The following is a 19,959-nucleotide window of genomic DNA, read 5'->3' as shown; positions in this document are numbered from 1 at the left end:
GGGGCGGTCAAAGTTAAAGATGCGGTCAAAGTTAAAGGGGCGGCCACTGTGGAGGTCACTGTTATAGGGGCAGCCACTATGAAGGTCACTGTTAAAGGGGCGGCCACTGCTAAAGGAGTGGCCAATAATAACCCCTTAGGGACACAGCAATATTTCACCTTAAGGACCAGGCCATTTTTGGGAAATCTGACCAGTGTCACTTTAAGTGGTGATAATTTTAAAACGCTTTGACTTATCCAGGCCGTTCTGAGATTGTTTTTTTTTTTGTCACATATTTTACTTCATGACACTGGTAAAATGAATTTAAAAAAAAATACCAAATTTGCCCCAAATTTGTAAAAAATTGCAAATTTCCAAGTTTCAATTTCTCTACTTCTATAATACATGGTAATACCTCCAAAAATAGTTATTACTTTACATTCCCCATATCTCTACTTCATGTTTGGATAATTTTGTGAATGATATTTTATTTTCTGGGGCTTAGAAGTTTAGAAGCAAATCTTTCAAAAACCCAATTTTTAGGGACCAGTTCAGGTCTGAAGTCACTTTGTGAGGCTTACATAATAGAAACCACCCAAAAATGACCCCATTCTATAAACTACACCCCTCAAGGTATTCAAAACAGTTTTTTTAAAACTTTGTTAACCCTTTAGGTGTTCCACAAGAATTAATGGAATATAGAGATACAATTTCAAAATTTTACTTTTTTGGCAGATTTTCCATTTTAATAAAAATAAAATCCAGTTACAAAGCAAGGGTTAACAGCCAAACCAAACTCAAAATTTATGGCCCTGATTCTGTAGTTTACAGAAACACTCTATATGTGGTCGTAAACTGCTGTATGGGCACACGGCAGGGCGCAAAAGGGAAGAAATGCCATACGGTTTTTGGAAGGCAGATTTTGCTGGACTGTTTTGTTTGACACCATGTCCCATTTGAAGCCCCCTGATGCACCCCTAGAGTAGAAACTCCATAAAAGTGACCCCATCTAAGAAACTACACCACTCAATGTATTAAAAACTGATTTTACAAACGTCGTTAACCCTTTAGGTGTTCCACAAAAATTAATGGAAAATAGAGATACAATTTCAAAATTTCACTTTTTTTGCAAGATGAGGTGACGGTTATATTGATATTATTTTGGTGGGCAGTTGCCTTTTTGATCGCTTTCTGTTGAACTTTTTGTGATGTAAGCATACAAAAAATGGTTTATTAAACACAGTTTTTATTTTTTATGATGTTTATCTGAAGGATTAGGTCATGTGATATGTTTATAGAGCCGGTCGATACGGACGCGGTGATACCTAATATGTATACTCCCCCCCCCTCCCCCCCATTTAAAACCCCAAACTTTATTATTTCAACTTTTTCTTTCATTTCACTTTATTTTCTTGTCTTACTTTGGGACTTGAACTTTTGGGGATCTAATCCTTTACAATGCATTCCAATACTTCTGTATTGGAATGCATTGGCTGTATGATCCAGGGGGCTGGATCTCACAGGCTCGTCACCGGAAGGCAGAGCGATTCCTTCCTCAGGCATCGCGCTGCCTTTCATGCCATCGGGTCCCCCCTACAGCCGCATAGGGACCCAATGGCACCTCCACACGCCGCCGCAAACCGCAGGTAAAGCCGCAAACCGCAGGGTCACGGGACCCCCCGCGCATTCAGCCAAGGTGCCTGCTCAATGATTTGAGCAGGCACCGGGAACTTCCAATCACCGGTAGTCACTGTAGAGGTCACTGTTAAAGGAGGCGGGCACAGTGCAGGTCATTGTTATGGAGGAAACTGTTGACATCTTTTTACGACACACGGAAACATAAAATGTATAGATGAAATATACCCGTACACTCTTAAAGGGGTGGGCACTATGGAAGTCACTGTTAAAGGGGCGGGTACTGTAGAGGTCACTGTTAAAGAGGCAGCGAGTATGAAGGTTACTGCTAAAGGGGCGGGTACTGTGGAAGTCACTCTTAAAGGGGAGGGTACTGTGGTAGTCACTGTTAAAGGGGCAACTACTGCGGAGGTCACTGTGGAAGTCATTGTTAATGGGGCGGGTACTGTGGAGGTCACTGTTAAAGGGGCAGGCTTTGTGGAGGTCAATGTTAAAAGGGCGGGCGCTGTGGAGCTCACTGTTATAAGGGCGGGCACTATTAAGGGGACGGGGGTCACTGTTAAAGAAGCGGTCACTGTTAAAGGGATGGGCACTATGGAGGTGACTGTTAAAGGGGCAGTCACTATTTAATGGGCCGCCATTGTGGAAATCAATGTTAAAGGGTTGTCCACTAAGGAGCTCACTGTTAAAGGGGCGGGCACTGTAAAGGTCAATGTTAAAGGGGCGGGCACTGTGTAGGTCATTGTTAAAGGGGCGGTCACTGTTATGGGGATACTGTTGATATCTTTTTATGACACACTGAAACATGAAATCAAATATACCAATGCGTAGCCAGATGCTTCTGCTAGTTCTAGATATTTGCGAATTCTCAAAGTGCCTATATTCATGATAAAAATTTACGATTAGAATATTCCTGCTCAACTCTACTTATTTTCCCCTGTGATGGCACTGCAGAGAAAATCAACCCTTAGTACCAGGTTTCCTCACAGATTACAGTGAATTCTAGCAAGAGGACATTTTGTGATTCCCTTGCTGCTTCTTCCTCTTCTGCTTGTGGTGGCTGTTTAGGGTAATTGCTCTGCCTTGTATTTAAAGGGGTTGTCCGGGTTCAGAACTGAACCTGGGCATCCCTCCATTTTCACCCCAGCAGCCGCCCCCCTGACATGAGCATCGGAGCAGTTCATGCTCCGATGCGCTCCTTTGCTCTGCGCTTTTTAGGAGTTTTTAGGCATTTTTAGGAGTTCCGGTGACGTACTGGGGCTTTCCATGGGGCTGACAGGAACCCCGGTGATGTCACCGGCACTGATAGGTGGGATTTAGCTCTGCCCTAGCCAGTAAAATGGCTAGGGCAGAGCTAAAGCCCGCCCCTCAGAGCCGGTGACATCACCGATCACACTGCGGGGCGGAAGTTACTGCCCAGCATTGTGTTATTGAAAACAAAAGAGCCCGTGCCCTGTGCGATTTAGCGCAGGGCACGGGAGCGCATCAGAGCATGAGATGCTCCGATGCTAGGCTCAGGGATGCTGCCAGGGTGAAAATAAGGGTATGTCCAGGTTCAGCTCTGAACCCGGACAACCCCTTTAAGTCTGGGTTAGGTTATCGCACAGCTTAGGTTGGCCTGTTTTTTTTTAAGGAGGAGCTGATGATTGCTTAGTCTTTAAAAGTCAAGGCTTTTTGCTTCTCTGCATATTAGTTTTGAGATTCTTATTATCCATATTGTGTTGTGTCTTTGAATCCTGGGACTTGTGGTCCTAAATCCTGTCAGTTTTTCCCTGTGATTCTGTTATTGTCTGTTTGCTTAGTTGAGTTCTGGTTTATCTCTTGACTGTCTTGCTGAGTTAGGCCCTACGCACACGGCAATTTGCAGTCCCCAATGCGCGGGCAACGTCCGTGCAGCGGCCGGGACAGATTGAGACCCATTCAACTTGAATGGGTCAGTAATTCGTCCGGTGCCGAGGCATGTACAGAAACACCACGGAAGCACTCCGTAGTTCACCGCAGCTCCGGATTGCGGACCCATTCAAATGAATGGTTCCACATCTGTGATGCGAGGATCACACGGCCAGTGTCCACATATTGCGGACCTGCTGTTTTCAGGCCGCAATACGGCCAAGGCCAGGCAACGGCCACGTGCATGAGGTCTAATATTATAGACCAGGGTCAGTTCAGTGTATTTATTATTTCTGTTCAATATACCATTATGTGTGTCATTACCACCTCCCATCTATTCTACTTCCAGTCTTCCATCTTATTCATTCATGATCAATCATTTCTATTCATCACAGTTTATTTTAGTACATTATTGTCTGCCAATGTTGATACAAGCTACAAATGCCCAGTCGGTGTGCAACTCCGCTTTACCATAAGTTCTGGGGATATCTTAGTATCAGGAGACACTGTTGGTACTTGGGAAAGGTGACTGCCACGGGTGAAGTCTGATTCTGCAGTCTTTTGAACAACTGGTGCCATTACATGTGACCAACTTATTGTAATTGCACCCATATAACAAGTAGGAGTTTCTCAAAGTGGAGAACTTCTTTACGACACCAAAATGTCAACATTAATTAGCAGTTTTGTTTTTAAATGTCTGTATGTAGCATGGCCCAATACTGACCATAAATTAGTTAGGAGAGCCTCAACTGCAGTTTAGGCCTCATGCACAAGGCCGTTATTTTGGTCCGCATCCGAGCAGCAGTTTTGGCGGCTCAGGATGCAGACCCATTTACTTCAATGGGGCCGCAAAACATGTGCACATTAGTCCGTGTGCTGTCCACATCCGTTGCTCCGTTCCGTGGTCCGCAATAAATATTTTTGCAGACAAGAATAGGCAGTTATATTAAAGGCTGTCCTTGCCGTTCTGCAAAATTGCAGAACGCACACCATCCTTTTTTTGCGTATCCGCAGTTTGCGGACCGCAAAACACACAACAGTCATGTGCATTAGGCCTTAAATGCAGCGTCTTTTTGTGCCATCCTGTCTTAGGAATTCCTAGAATGTTTCACTTAATTTACATTATGAGTTTATCTAAGCACTGTGATGCACTATAATAACGGTAACTTTGTTATAACCCCCCTTCTTTAAGAGGGTGGCCATTTTCTGGCTATTGCTAACCAATGTGTAAGTTAGGTAACTCTAAGGCATTTACCAATAAAGCCTTTGTTGATGTTATACACAGTTTTCTTCATTCCATAAGCCATGTTCCTTTGTTTGGGAAGTGTTTTTTGTGCTGTCCATATGGTGGTCTTGTCCATAAAATGTCTGCTAATGGAGGGTCATGTGACAAATCACTCAGCCTCCTTCATTCAAACACACTGCCCCTGCGCTCAGCACTTGCACTGTTGGGAGCATAGTACAGGGGCAATGTGTTTGAATGCGGGAGGCTGAGTGATGTCTGGTCATGTGACCCTCCATCAGCGGCCATCTTATGGACAGGACTTCTATATGGTCAACACAGAAGCTCATCCCAACAAGGGGATGGTTTATGAAATATAGTAAATGGCACATAATACCAACAAAGGCTATTTTAGTAAGTTCCATATAGCCATTAATACTGGTTTACAGTAGCCATAATATGGCCAACCCCTTTATCTCACAAATGCTGCCAACTTACCTAAATGGGAGTGAATACATGATGTGTTGGGTTGACAGTCAAAAAATATAGCACCAAATTCCAATAAAGCATTTTAAAGGTATTAGATGGTTTAGAAGAACACTAGATATCCTATGTTATAGACATATACATTATGTTGCTGTCAGCTAGCTACATAATGTGCATGACCAGCTAGATTCACAAACATATCTAGAGGCAGCAAAGAGTGTCTCACTCTGAAGGAACCAGATGTTCATTAAAAGCAGAACTGTGTAATGCTTAATGTATTCTGTACTGGTTGTATAGGAGAACTCAGCAGTTCCTTTTAGGTTCCCACACAGATTACAGCTGATTTCTAAGGGTACCAATAAAGCAACAATCTGTAATCTGCTTGTTGTCCAGGTATAATTCTAACATAAGGGCATTCTCCAGTGGGAAGAAAGAAACTGATTTCTAATGGGTTCCTTGTATGAGGAGGGAAACTCTAAGAAGAAAAATATTTGATTTCCATGAGAAACCATAATGACTTCCTTTCTGTTCATCTGTCTGTTATTAATGTTTTCATAAACAAGCCCTGGCCACGTGTCAGTAAGTTTGAGATATGTAGGAATGAGGTGTCTATATGTGAAGAATATGCTCATGGTAATACCATTACCACACCTCCTACGCACTTCAGAGACCAATCCATTATCCAGATCACTTCATATTTTGACAGTAAATATGTGATATCATTAATTATCTTCTATTTAGTTTTTTTTTGTGTTGATTGAAGTTATTGATACTTAGCACGTGAATAAAATCTTTCAGTTTATGGCCCAGCATATTTTGTTTATTTACAAGTACAAGGGCGTTAGAATAAAAGTGAATTTATTTCAGTAATTCAATTCAAAAAGTCAAACACATCTATAGATTCAGTACACACAGAGTGAGCTATTGCAAGCCTTTTTTTTCTTTTTATGTTGATGATTATGGCTTAACGCTAATGAAAAAACTAAAGTCAGTATCTCAGAAAATTAGAATATTATATAAGACCAATAAAAAAATGAAATTAAATAAAGAAATGTTGGCCTACTGAAACATGTACATACTGTTTGTTTTGAATGAATTACTGCCTCAATGTGGAGTGGCATGGAGGAGATCAGCCTGTGGCACTGCTAAGCTGTTACAGAAGCCCAGATTGCTTTGGCCTTCAGTTCAACTGTACTGTTGGGTCTGTGGATATTACTGGGGGGGCCCTGAGTATGTCACTGGGGCGCTGTGGATGTTTCTGTTATGGGAGCACTGTGGATGTCACAGTTATGGGGGGACTATGGACGTCACTGTTATGGGGGCGCTGTGGATGTCACTGTAGTGGGGGCTCAGTATGAGTTGTAGGGCTCATGCAAATGACTGTAAGCAGGAATCATGGTCCATGTGTTGGCCACATTTTTAAGTTTGCTGGTGGCTTCCCTCACCCGATCTGCCTGTAGTTGGGCACTGTGGATGTCACAGTTATGAGAGCACTCTGGATGTCACTGTTATGGGGGCACTGTGGATGTCACTGTTATGGGGGCACTGTGGATGTCACTGTTATGGGGGCACTGTGGATGTCACTGTTATGGGGGCACTGTGAATGTCACTGTTATGGAGGCACTGTGGATGTCACTGTTATGGGAGCACTGTGGATGTCACTGTTATGGGAGCACTGTGGATGTCACTGTTATGGGAGCACTGTGGATGTCACTGTTATGGGGGCACTGTGGATGTCACTCTTATGGGAGCACTGTGGAGGTCACTGTTATAGGGGCTCAGTATGAGTTATAGGGCATGGTCATGCAAATGACTGTGAACAGCCCAGGAATCATGGTCCATGTGTCGGCCATATTTTTAAGTTTGCTGGTGACTTCCCTGACCCGATCTGCCTGTATGATAGTAATGTATAATACAACCAGTCTTTATCTGACCATAGGGCCATTCTCGTGCACTCAACTCATCATGTGTACCTACACCCTGATCAGATAGAGACTGACTGTATCATGCATTACTGTCATACAGTCAGTTCAGGTCAGGAGAATGTTGGCCTCAGAAATGCGACCTGCACACAACCGTGTTCCCCGGGCTCATCATGGTCGTATAAGATAAACCCTTCAGCAGGCAGAACCGAAAAAGTTAGGATTAGGCACATGCACATGACCGTATCCGTTTTGCAGTCTGCAAGTTGTAGATCCGTTAAGTATACTGCCCGTGTACGATCTGCATTTTTTGTGGAGCCATTTCATTCTATGGGTTCCAGATCCACAATTTGAGGACCAGAATAGGACATGTTCTATGTTTTACAGAACTGATATACTGATGTGGAAAGCACACTGATGATGTCTACGTGTCTTCCACATCTGTATGGGATCTTAAAACATAAAACCCAACGGCTCTGTAAATGCTGATTGCACACAGACAGTATACTTATTTAGCTTGCAGACCATAAAACGGATATGGTCGTGTGCAGGAGGCTTTAGATACACACAAGAGCTGGCAGTATAATACAATATAGGATTAGATACACGATTTAGCAGGCAGTATCATACAAAATAGGATTAGATAAACCTTTGAGCAGACAGTATCACATATGAAAATCTTTGCTACAGGAACAGAAGACTGTATTGCAGTCAGTATTTCACATGATGAGCTTAGATACAAACCACACTAGGCAGTATTGTACAGGATGGGATTAGATACGTAGCTCAGCAGGTGTGGCACACAACAGGCGTGGCCAGCCTGTGACTCATCATCGTGCAGAGTAGCCATGTAAACAGGAAGGGGAGAATGTAGATTTGCCAGGAAAGCATGATGCCCAGACAGGGGAAAGAAAAGCACAGACATAAAAAACAGGTATTGGGGGCATATGTATGCATGGTGAGGGGTGTTAGGAGCACATAAAAATAATTTTTATTTTGAGCCTAGTCCATTACTTTAATTTCTATTTTGTATGCCCATAGAAATGTATATAGAACACTATTATAAGGGCTCTTTTTCTAAATTGGGTTTGGGCGCTTATGAGGACACACCCCCTTTCACTCTCTCTCCACACTTTAGTTAACCTTAATATAATTGATCCGTGATCTCTCCTAACTGTTTGTTCCATCCACTCCATTTTTATGCTGGTAGAGGCTTATTTAATGTAAAGTTGTCCAGGATCTAGGGAATTCCATGCTGCTGCATGGCAGATGATAGCTCCAATGGTAAAACTTTATGATGACTAGAGGGTATTTTCAGTGGGTTATCTACTGCCATGAAAAAGCACAATAATGAAAGCCTATTTGAGGTGCCACATTAGTGTAGGGACCCACATGAAAGAGGCCACTATGATGTTGTAAGTGGGTCTTTGAAATTTGATCAAACCATATACAAAGTGCCTCATGCTTATAATTAGTGTAGAGCGAATCGAGCTTCGGATCAGAGATCCAGTCTATTTGATCATACACTTCGGTTTTAATGCCATGTCCCTATACAGCATTAAAATGTATTGCCCCTGTGTAGGCAAAATTGTGTTTCAGCTGAAGTCACGCGAGACTTCAGTGAATTAATTCGGTAATCACTTCTGCGTCTTTAAGAACATTTTAAAACAGTAATTTGAAGTCAAGTTTGGTACTAATCAAAATGTCGACTCATAACACAAGGCCTCACACATTTCCATTGATGGAAAAAAAAAAAGGCGCTTGGAATATGGTGACACAAAATAAATGAAAGAGGTGGCAAGCATCCTTTTATATCCTGCTTTCAATTGAAAGCCAGCAGTCTCACTCACATCACAAACGCCTATGGGATCAACACATGATGATAAGTACAAGCAGCACACAAACTCAAAGTCACCATCCTCCTCCTGGTCCAGCATCTTCAGCCACGTCAACCACTGCTGTCCTCCTTGCCCCCTCTCAACCACATGCCACTCTGCCTCTCGCCTTGAGCAGTTCCTGCTCATCTGCCCATAGTCAGGTGTCTGTCAAGGAAATGTTTGAGCGTAAGAAGCCAATGTCACGGAGTCACCCCCTTGCCCGGCGTCTGACAGCTGGCTTGTCGGAACTCTTAGCCCGCCAGCTTGTAGCATACAAGCTGGTGGAGTATGAGGCCTTCAAATAATTTGTAGCTATTGGGACACCGCAGTGGAATGTACCCGGCCAAAATTTCTTTTCACAAAAGGCAATCCCCAACCTGTACTATTGTGGAAAAGGAAGTCATGGCATGTCTGGCACACAGTGTTGGGGCAAGGGTCCATCTGATCACTGATACCTGGTCTGCAAAGCACGGTCAGGGCAGGTATATCACATACGCTGCTGATGGCTGCCAAGCATGGAATGCGTAGCACTGCAGAGGAGTTGGTGACACCGCCACGACTTGCAGGCAGGCATGCTGCCACCTCCTCTACTCCTCCTACTCCATCCTCTTCGCTAACCTCCTCGGCTGAGTCATCTTCTGCTGCTGCGTCTTGCTCCAATCAACTGCACCCCCCCCCCCATCTCCCCAGGGGCTATTCCACATCCCGGATACCACAGTGTCACGCCGTGTTGGGGTTGACTTGCCTGAAAGCACACACACCGGACCAGCACTCCTGTCCACCCTAAACACACAGGTGGATCAGTAGCTGACTCTGCACCAACTGGAGATCGGCAAAGTGGTGTGTGACAGCGGAAGCAATTTGTTGGCGGCATTGAATTTGGGCAAGTTGACACATGTGCCATGCATTGCACATGTGTTGAATCTGATCGTACAATGATTTGTGCATAAGTACCCAGGCATACAGGACGTCCTCAAGCAGGCCAGGAAGGTGTGTTGCCATTTCAGCTGTTCCTACACCGCCATGACGCACATTTCAGATATTCAACAACATGCCAGTGAGGCGCTTGATTTGCGACAGCCCGACACGTTGGAATTCAACACTCCTAATGTTTGACCACCTGCTCCAACAGGAAAAAGCCGTCAACGAATATTTGTATGACCGGGGTGCTAGGACAGCCTCTGCGGAGCTGGGTATTTTTTTGCCACGTTACCGGACGCTTATGCGCAATGCCTGTAGGCTCATGCGTCCTTTTGAGGAGGTGACAAACCTAGTCAGTCGCACCAAAGGCACCATCAGTGACATCATCCCATTTGTTTTCTTCCTAGGGCATGCCCTGCAAAGAGTGCTGGATCAGGCCGTAGATGTGCGTGAAGAGGAAGAGGACCACCATGACCACCAGAAACAGACTTATCAGCATCGCTTGCTGGACCTGCAGCAACGCTGGAAGAGGAGTCTGAGGAGCAATGTGGCTTTGAGGAGGAGGAAGACCAACCACAGCAGGCATCCCAGGGTGCTCGTTGTCACCTATCTGGTACCCATGGTGTTGTATGTGGCTGGGGGGGAAGAACAGACCTTCAGTGAGATCAGTGAGGACGAGGAAAGGGACATGAGTAGCTCGGAATCCAACCTTGTGCAAATGGGGTCTTTCGTGCTGTCGTGCCTCCTGAGGGACCCTCGTATAAAAAGGCTGAAGGAGAATGACCTGTACTGGGTGGCCACGCTACTAGACCCTCGGTATAAGCAGAAAGTGCCTGAATTGTTACCGAATTACCGGAAGTCGGAAAGGATGCAGCAGTTCTAAAACAAGCTAAAAAGTATGCTTTACACAGCGTATAAGGGTGATGTCACAGCACAATGGGAATCTAACAGGGGAAGAGGTGAAAGTAATCCTCCTCCTACCATGACCACACCGGCAAGGACAGGACGTTTTACAGACGTGTTGTTGATGGAGGACATGCAGAGCTTTTTAAGTCCTACGCATCGCCACAGCCCTTCAGGGTCCACCCTCAGAGAACGACTCGACCGACAGGTAGCAGACTACCTCGCCTTAACTGCAGATATCGACACTCTGAGGAGCGATGAACCCCTTGACTACTGGGTGAGCAGGCTTGGCTATCCCAATTTGCGATAGAACTTCTGGCCTGCTCCGCTTCAAGTGTCCTGTCAGAAAGGACCTTCAGTGCAGCAGGAGGTATTGTCACCGAGAAGAGAAGTTGCCTAGGTCAAAAAAGTCTAGATTGCTTCACCTTTATTAAGATGAATGAGGCATGGATCCCGAAGGGACTGACAGTGGGCGGTACATTTGACTAAAAAAGGCCTGATGAGATGAGATGCCTTGGGCTAAAAATGGTCCACACGCTGGTGTATTTTATCTCTGCATGCCAGATGACTTCCGTGACTTCTCCGCCACCAACTAGGGTTCAAGCCGCAATGTTTTAGTGCACTTTCTGCCTGGAAAACATCAAGCGGCTGCATATTTTTCTGGCCTCTGGTGCTGCACTGTGGCTGCAAAAACAAAACAATAAAAAAGGCACATACATGTGTCAATTCCCCTCTGTGATCGTTACCTTGTTGTGGTGAAGGGGCTTGCGTATCACAATGAAGCGATCACCTCTATGAGTGTGTTGGCAATGGCACTGTTGGCACACCCCAGATGATAAGGCCGTTGCTTCATTGTAAACAGACCAAAAGCGATCGGCTGGATAATTTTTCATAGAAAAAACATTACTTTTCTTTGTGATCATCTAAGGTGATCATTAAAGCCTACTAGGCCAACAATGGGCCCACACTGCAGAATCATTGTTTTCTGAGTCACTTACCTGTCACTGAACTACCTCAGCACAACCATAGGCTTTGAAAAAAAAACATCGCCTGAAATCTCCCAAACGTGCGCACGAGCACAGTCATCACTACACCAAGATTGACACATAGAGAAAAACTTTATGTCATGAGTGTGTCAACTATTGACAACTCTTTGCGGTTGTCTAAAATCTATTCGGTACATGTCCCCTGATAGGGGACGTAACAGGGATTAAACTGATAAGAATAGTACTACTTAACACACCACTCATATCTGGTGGCACAGTACATTGCACGGCACATGCACAGTGCCCCAAATTGGAAGTAGGAGGACCAACCAAGCATCTTTTTCCATCTCCCAGTTCCTAAAATCTATTCCATAGACTGGCCCCTGATGGGGGATGTAACAGGGATTAAACTGTTAGGAATAGTACTACTTAACATACCACTCAGATCAGATAGCACAGTACATTGCACGGCGCACACGCAGTGCCCCAAATTGGAAGTAAGAGGACCGACCAAGCTCCTTTTTCCATCTTCCGGATCCTAAAATCTATTCCATACACCGGCCCCTGATAGGGGACAAAACAGAGATTAAACTGGTAAGAACATATTTTTTAAATTAACAAAAAAGAGGACAGGCTCTGAGGAGCTGGATATTTTTTGGCCGTGTTACTGAACGCTCATGCACAATGGCTGTAGGCTCGTGCGTCCTTTTGCGGAGGTGACAAACCTGGTCAGTCAAACCCAAGGCAACATCATCGACCTCATCCCATATGCGTTTTTTTCTGGAGCATGCCCTGCAAAGAGTGCTGGATCAGGCCGTACATGAGCATGAAGAGAAAGAGTTGTGGTCACCATCACCACCAGAAGCAGCCTTGTCGTTGTCGATTGCTGGACCTGCGACAACGCAGAGAGAGGAGTCAGAGGAGGAAGGTGGCTTTGAGGAGGTGGAAGACCAACCACAGCAGGCGTCCCAGGAGGCTATTTGTCACCTTTTGGGGACCCTTGGTGTTGTACGTGGCTGGGTGGATGAAGAGACCTTCAATGACGTCAGTGAGGACAAGGAATGGGACATGGCTAGCTTGGTACCCAACCTTGTGCAAATGGGGAGTTTGAGGTTGTGCAAATGGACTGTTTGCGCTTGTTTGCGGTGCGTTAAACGGGGAGTTTGGTCTGTCATAGTTTGGTCTGTCACTGTGAAGCGGGTGTAACCCTTACTCTACCTGATCAATACAACATCATACCTGATGTTTTAAAGCACGTTATTCCAAACAATTTAGGAATGTTAGGTGATTTTTGCCCTTTACGGATAAAAATCTGACTCTGCGTCAACTACGTAATTTTCCATGGGAGTTTTGCCATGGATCCCCCTCCGGCATGCCACAGTCCAGGTGTTAGTCCCCTTGAAACAACTTTTTATTCACTATTGTGGCCAGAAAGAGTCCCTGTGGGTTTTAAAATTCGCCTGCCTATTGAAGTCATTGGTGGTTCGCCAGATTCGCCCGTTTGCGGAAGTTTGCCGTCCGCGAACGGAAAATTTGATGTTTGCAACATCTCTATATATTTCTCATTTTCCACAGATATAAGCCACTAAAGGCTTTTCAACATAACACTTGCTCCCCTACAACAAATTGCTGGAATGACAGAGCTGTAAAATGGCTATTTGGATCCCCAAATAATCTTTCCCTGCACTTAGAAATCATATTTTTTCCCAATGATGTTTTCTGTATGACTCTACCTAGCCTGCAACATCTGTCTCTGCACTAAGATGCTGTGAAATGATTCCTCCCTATCCTTACCGTGCACTTATAAACCTCTTAGTTTTTCACAGTTTTCTTTATCACTCTCCCTAGAGCCTGAAACGTCTGTCTCTGCACATAGATTATGTGATTTTTTTTTTCACAATAAGGTTTTCTTTCACTCTCCATAGCGCCTGCATAAACGTCTGTCCCTGAACAAAATATAATGGTGAATGGCAGAATCTAAGATGGCCACCATATTTATAGGGCTGTGACATCACCGGGCTAGCTGGCTGCTGATTGGCTGTATGCATGGCATTATGGGTCATCCCGCCTTCCCAGAGTTCCTTGTCCCATGTCTTCACAGGTGTAGCCGCCATTTTATCCACCATTGTAGCCGCCATGTTAGGAAAAATTGTGATTCGTTACCACGAAGCGAGGGAAAATACCCTTTCATTCAAAATCATTTTTTTTCTGAAATTTGGAATGAATTTGACTTTGTAAGCTTTGATTCACTCATCTCTAATAACCACCCTCTGTTTTCTATCATGGAGTCAGTTACTTACCCACATACAGATGTTTTCTCCCAGTCCGAGCATTCTCATTTTATATACTAACCTTTTATGTGGTACAGTGTCAAATGCTTTGGAGAAGTCCAGATACACGACATCCATTGATTCGGCGCTGTCAAGTCTAGAACTTACCTCCTCATAGAAACTGATTAAATTTGTTTGACATGACCGAGTCAGAGAAGTAAATCCCTTTAGGCTGAAAAGAAGAGTTTGTACAGTCTGATAAAATAGAGAAACTGACCCCCATAAATGTACATTCTTGGGAATTGCTTATATCAGCTGTAAAGACTGCATTCCATGTATACAGTGCTTGTGAGAATCACTTGTTAACCGGCTTCAGTGAAGTATAATGGATTTGTTGCACCAAAACCCGCACTGCATCATCATTTTCACTGCAGTGCACAACCTCAGGAAGCGCTGAGGAGGACAACTACGTGACTACTGCAACCCCAATCTATGCCACTACTACTACTGTCATCCTCTTCATCCCCTCACTAGGCCATTGCACTTATCCAAGGCATTTCATATTTAAAGGGGTTGTCCCATGAAAAATCTTCTACAGTTTTCAAACCAGCACCTGAATCTGAATACTTTTGTAATTGCATGTAATTACATATTTAATAAAATGTATCTCTATACGGACACTTAATTTCTTATTTCTTTCACCGGCTCACTAAGTATCTGGGCTTCATCTTTCAACCTCCTCCTGAGTTTTGATAGGGAGAGCTGAGACATGGCTCCTAAGCGGCAGAGAAGAACCTCCCCTTGAGATGTCAGCTTGATATAAATCTAGCAGAGCAATGAATGGGGAGATGTCTGGATCCATGTGAGGTATAGGGTCCTAGCTTTGTTAGAAAGAGATTGTCATGTACTACAGTATATGATGTTTGATTTCCATGTTTTACATTATTTGTTTTCCTATGAAAAATGAAAGGTGGAATCTGATTGGTTGCTATAGCGACCAGTTTTAATATATCCTACTCATGTGTGTATGTACCCTAACTGTTAAATAAACTATAGCTATTGCTGCCACAGTTCAGTGACAAGGCTACTATTTCCATTCTTTAACTAGAGCTTGTATACAGCCTGGGTTTTATTCCCCTAGCCTTGTGTTTGTGATTTGGCATCTAACAGCCATTGAGCAACTGTCACTATAATGAACTGAACCCCAGGATACCCTTTTAGGAAAACCACAAGGTCATAAGGGAAATGAAACTTCTTTGTTCAGCAAAATATATTAATGTGCTTTGACTTCTGTAGCTAAGCTTATTGCAATACTGATATGTTCAACCCCTTTCCTTGTGATTTTTTTTCCTCCGGTTGATGGTGCTTTGGGGCCACATTGCTTTAGAATTGGTTTGAAGGGAGACATTTTACAATTGGAGCATAGAGATTTACTATGTACTGAAGTATGTAGTGAATGTGCGCTTCTCTAGTTAATGTTCCATTAAAATGGGATTGGGGATGGTTATAAGAGTGTTAGAAAGGAAAATAAAAGGTAAACAGATGGGACTAATAGTGTAACTCAGCCACTGTAATGAAAAGGCACAAAGTGCTATAAAAATAAAGACAATACAATTTCTCCTGGTTTTACAGTACAGTTTATTTTTTCTTTACTCTTGAGTAGAGATGGTTCGCAGTTCGCCGAACGGGCAAACATATTGAGATGTCTGCCGACGCCATATTCTTTTACATTGTGAAAAACTTTGACCCATGACACATCCATCAGGTGGTACAGGACAGCCAATTGAGACGTTTCAGCACATGGACATACCCCCTACCCTATAAATAAACCCGATCTGGCCGCCATTTTATTTTCAGTCTTTTGCCAGTGTATGGAGAGGTTGCCGTGTGGAGCAGGGGCAGACTGTTAGAGACACCAAACGCTAGCTAATAGGGCCACAAAAGTCCTTTTAAGAACTGGTATAGGTGTGCTATTGATAGGTGTGACTTACTGAGGGGTATAATATACTTATAATATACTTTCTAACATAGAAAGTATATTATAGTGCATTTGTATTGTGTAGCAGTTGTGTGCGGTTCTGCTGTGATACGGCAGCTACACAGAGTGCCAAACGCTATTGGAACAAATAATTTTCTACTGGTGTGATTTAGGAGTTGCCCCCCAAAAAAACTGATTGAAGCAGGGGTGTTATATACCAATAAAATACTGTCTGTATAGTGAATTTGGGTAGTGCAGCATTTGTTTGCGGTTTTGCTGCGTTACTGCAGCTACACAGAGCGACAAACACTATTGGAACAAATCATTTCTACTGGTGTGGTATACCAGTTGCCCCTTCAAAAAACTGATTAAGGCAGGGGTGTGATATACATTCTTCCACAAATACTGCTCTTCTATAGGGACTTTTGTCATTTTGAAAATGACAGGCAGAGGAAGAGTCAGGCCATTGTGCAGGGGTGGTAGGGGTCGGGCAGGTGCACCAGGCCAGAGCCTAAGTGGGAAGTTGCAGAAGGTGCGTGCGATTATGTCAAAAGACGCACCAGACTTGGTTGAGTGGCTCACTCAGCCTTCCGCTTCTGCACCCTCCTCATCCTCTCTATCTGCACCCTCTTCACTCTCTGCTGTGTGCACCCAAAAGACACCACCACCACCACCATATCCCCTCTGCTCGAGTCAGAGGAATTATTTTCCCATCCATTACAAGACCTTACTGATGTGCAGCCATTCTTGACATCGGATCAGGAAGAGGAGGTATCAACGGTCACCACCCAGCAGTCTGACGATAGTACTCAGATCAGCCCAAGGAGGGTGGTCCCCACTGTTGCTGCTTAATCCGAGATCTCTAATGTCAGTGGTGGTGAAGATAACACTGATGATGTGTCTATGGACATCACGTGGGTGCCCACAAGAGAGGAAGAGGAGGGGAGTTCAGAGGGAGAGACGGAGGAGCAGATAGGGAGGAGAAGCAGGCAGAACTTACAGTGCACAGGAGGCAAAATGCAGACTGCTGATGTATCTGGAACAAGCCATCCACCATGCAGGGTCACATATGGCGCTCCCAGGATGCCGCCACATGGCTCCGCAGTGTTGGCTTTTTTTTAACTTGTCAGCTGCTGACAATAGTTTTGCCATCTGCAGCCTGTGCTGTCAACGCATAAGGCGCTATAAGCCAAACACTCACCTAATGACGACCGCCTTAAGAAGGCATCTGGCCTCACATCTCCGAGCCCAGTGGGAGCCACACCGTCAGAACCCACAAAGCCACACATCCTGCCTCAAATTTGTGGCCATTGGCACACCGCAATGGAAGGTCCCCAGAAGGAAATATTTCTCCCAGAAGGGCATCCCGGAGCTATATAGCCACGGTTTAGTGGCAAGTGAATGTATATCTGGCACACAGTGTCAGTGCCAAGATACATCTGACCACAGACACGTTGTCTAGAAAACACAGGCAGGTAAGGTACATAACTTTTACTGCCCACTGGGTGAACCTTCTGACTGCCGTCAAGCATGCAACCCATGGCACCCATGTGGATTTGGTCTTACCGCCACAGACTGCATGCAGGCCTGCCTCTTCTTCTTCTCCTCCTACTCTATTCTCCGCCTCCTTTTCCACTGCTACCGCCTCTTCCGCTGCGCTCCCCAAGATCCCTAGTACCTACTTGATGTGCCTGGTGAGACGTTGCCATGATGTGCTGAGGCTGATTTGCCTAGAAACAAAGAGCCACACCAGTCCTGCACTCCTTTCAGCTTTGCGGTCACAGGCAGATCAGTGGCTAACCCCACTCAATTTGACAGTTGACAAAGTGGTGTGTGACAACGGTGCCTATCTGCTGAGCACGCTGAAACAGGGCAAAATGACACACATGCTGTGCCTGGCACACATCCTGAACTTAGTCGTGCAGCGATTCATTGCCAAAAACCCCAGGGTCCAGGACGTCTTTCAGCAGGCCAGGAAAATCTCTGGCCATTTAAGAAGATCTTACGTGGCCATGGCTCGCCTTGCTGATGTGTAGCAGCAACACCATCTGCCCGTCAGGCGTCTGATTTGTGACTGCCCGACGAGCTGGAACTCCACCTTGTATATGCTTGATAGGCTGCTCCAGCAGAAACGTGCAGTTAATGACTACCTGTACAAACTGTGCGGAAGGACAGGTTCTGGGGAGCTTTCTTTTCACCGCGTCAGTGGCTGCTCATGCGCGACACATGCAGACTTCTGCCGCCATTTGATGAGATCACCAAACTTGTTAGTTGCAGCCAGGGCATCATCAATGACCTTGTACCTTACGCCTTTTTTCTGGAGCATGCATTGCATCGTGTCATTGATCAAGCCGTCGAGGAGCAATGCTGGATGAATTCCCGGGGGGGCTACTCCATCTGAGAATCGTCAACAGAAGTCTGAAGAGAACTCAGAGGAGGATGGTGCCGGAGCAGAGGAGGAGCAAGAAGAGTATTCTTCAAACCTTTCTGGGATCCCTGGTGTTGTCCGTGGCTGGGGGGAGGAGACAGAGGATGACATTATCCTGGACAATGAGCAGGAGCCAGGTCACTCCACTGCTTCCAGTTTAGTGCAAATATGGGCCTTCATGCTCCAGTGTTTTGAAGAGGGACCCCCGTATAAAAAGGATAAAGGCTAAGGACCAGTACTGGGTGGCAACGTACTTAGACCCCCGGTACAAAAACAAAATGGTGGACATGTTACCAGCATCACAGAGGACTGTCAGAATGCAGCACTTCTAGGCCTTTCTTCGAGAAATGCTGCATTCTGCTTTTCCGGGTGCTGGTAAAGGAATTTCCACTCACAGAGAAACAGTTGTGGGTACCAATCCAGCAGCACATGCAAGAAGAGGGCAGTTTGAAGTTGCGTTGGTCACTGTGGATATGAGATCAATCTTGCAGCCAACCCATTCAACAGTCTCCCTCCGGATCCAGCCTCTGGGAACGCCTAGACCGAGAGGTGTCTGACTACATCGGGTTAACGGATGATGTGGACGCTCTGAGAATCGAGGAACTCCTGGACTACTGGGTGTGCATGCTTGACCTAAGCCAGAGCTGGCACAATTTGCCATGAAACTTTTGGCTTGCAACTCGTCCAGTGTCCTGTCCGAAAGGATTTCAGCGCAGCAGGGGGAATCGTGACCGATAAGCGTAATTGCCTAGCTCACGACAGTGTGGACTACCTCACATTTCTAAAAATGAACGAGGCATGGATCTCAGAGGAATTCAACACATGTGATGAGTCAACCACGCTTAATAGAATTTCCTCATGACAACCCACCACCCAGAACAAATAATGCTACCTGTCTTAGATAAATACAGTCGAATGTCTAATGTTTTGGGCTTCGGAGAAATTCAACACCTGTGACAACCATGTTTTTTCAACTATTATCATTAGGGGAGATTTTGTTTTTAATCCAATATTTCATTTTTAGTTCTTTTAAACATATGCATTTGACCAGTATTTGTATATCTATTGACCGTCTAACAGACCTCTAGCCACATACTTACTTTTTCTTTTCTATACGCTGAATGCATAATTTTTGGGGCCTGTAGTCCACTGGCCTGCTGTAAAATTGATATCCAATGACCGTGTAATCTACCTCCAGACACATACAGTACAGACCAAAAGTTTGGACACACCTTCTCATTCAAAAAGTTTTCTTTATTTTCATGGCTATTGAAATTGTAGATTCACACTGAAGGCATCAAAACTATGAATTAACACATGTGGAATTATATACATAGCAAAAAAGTGTGAAACAACTGAAAATATGTCATATTCTAGGTTCTTCAAAGTAGCCACCTTTTGCTTTGATTACTGCTTTGCATACTCTTGGCATTCTCTTGATGAGCTTCAAGAGGTAGTCACC

The sequence above is a fragment of the Bufo gargarizans genome, chromosome 9 (genome assembly GCF_014858855.1).
Source record: "Bufo gargarizans isolate SCDJY-AF-19 chromosome 9, ASM1485885v1, whole genome shotgun sequence".
NCBI classification, from domain to species: domain Eukaryota; kingdom Metazoa; phylum Chordata; class Amphibia; order Anura; family Bufonidae; genus Bufo; species Bufo gargarizans.
The sequence above is the reverse complement of the archived record's forward strand: the minus strand, read 5'-3'. Positions refer to the sequence as shown.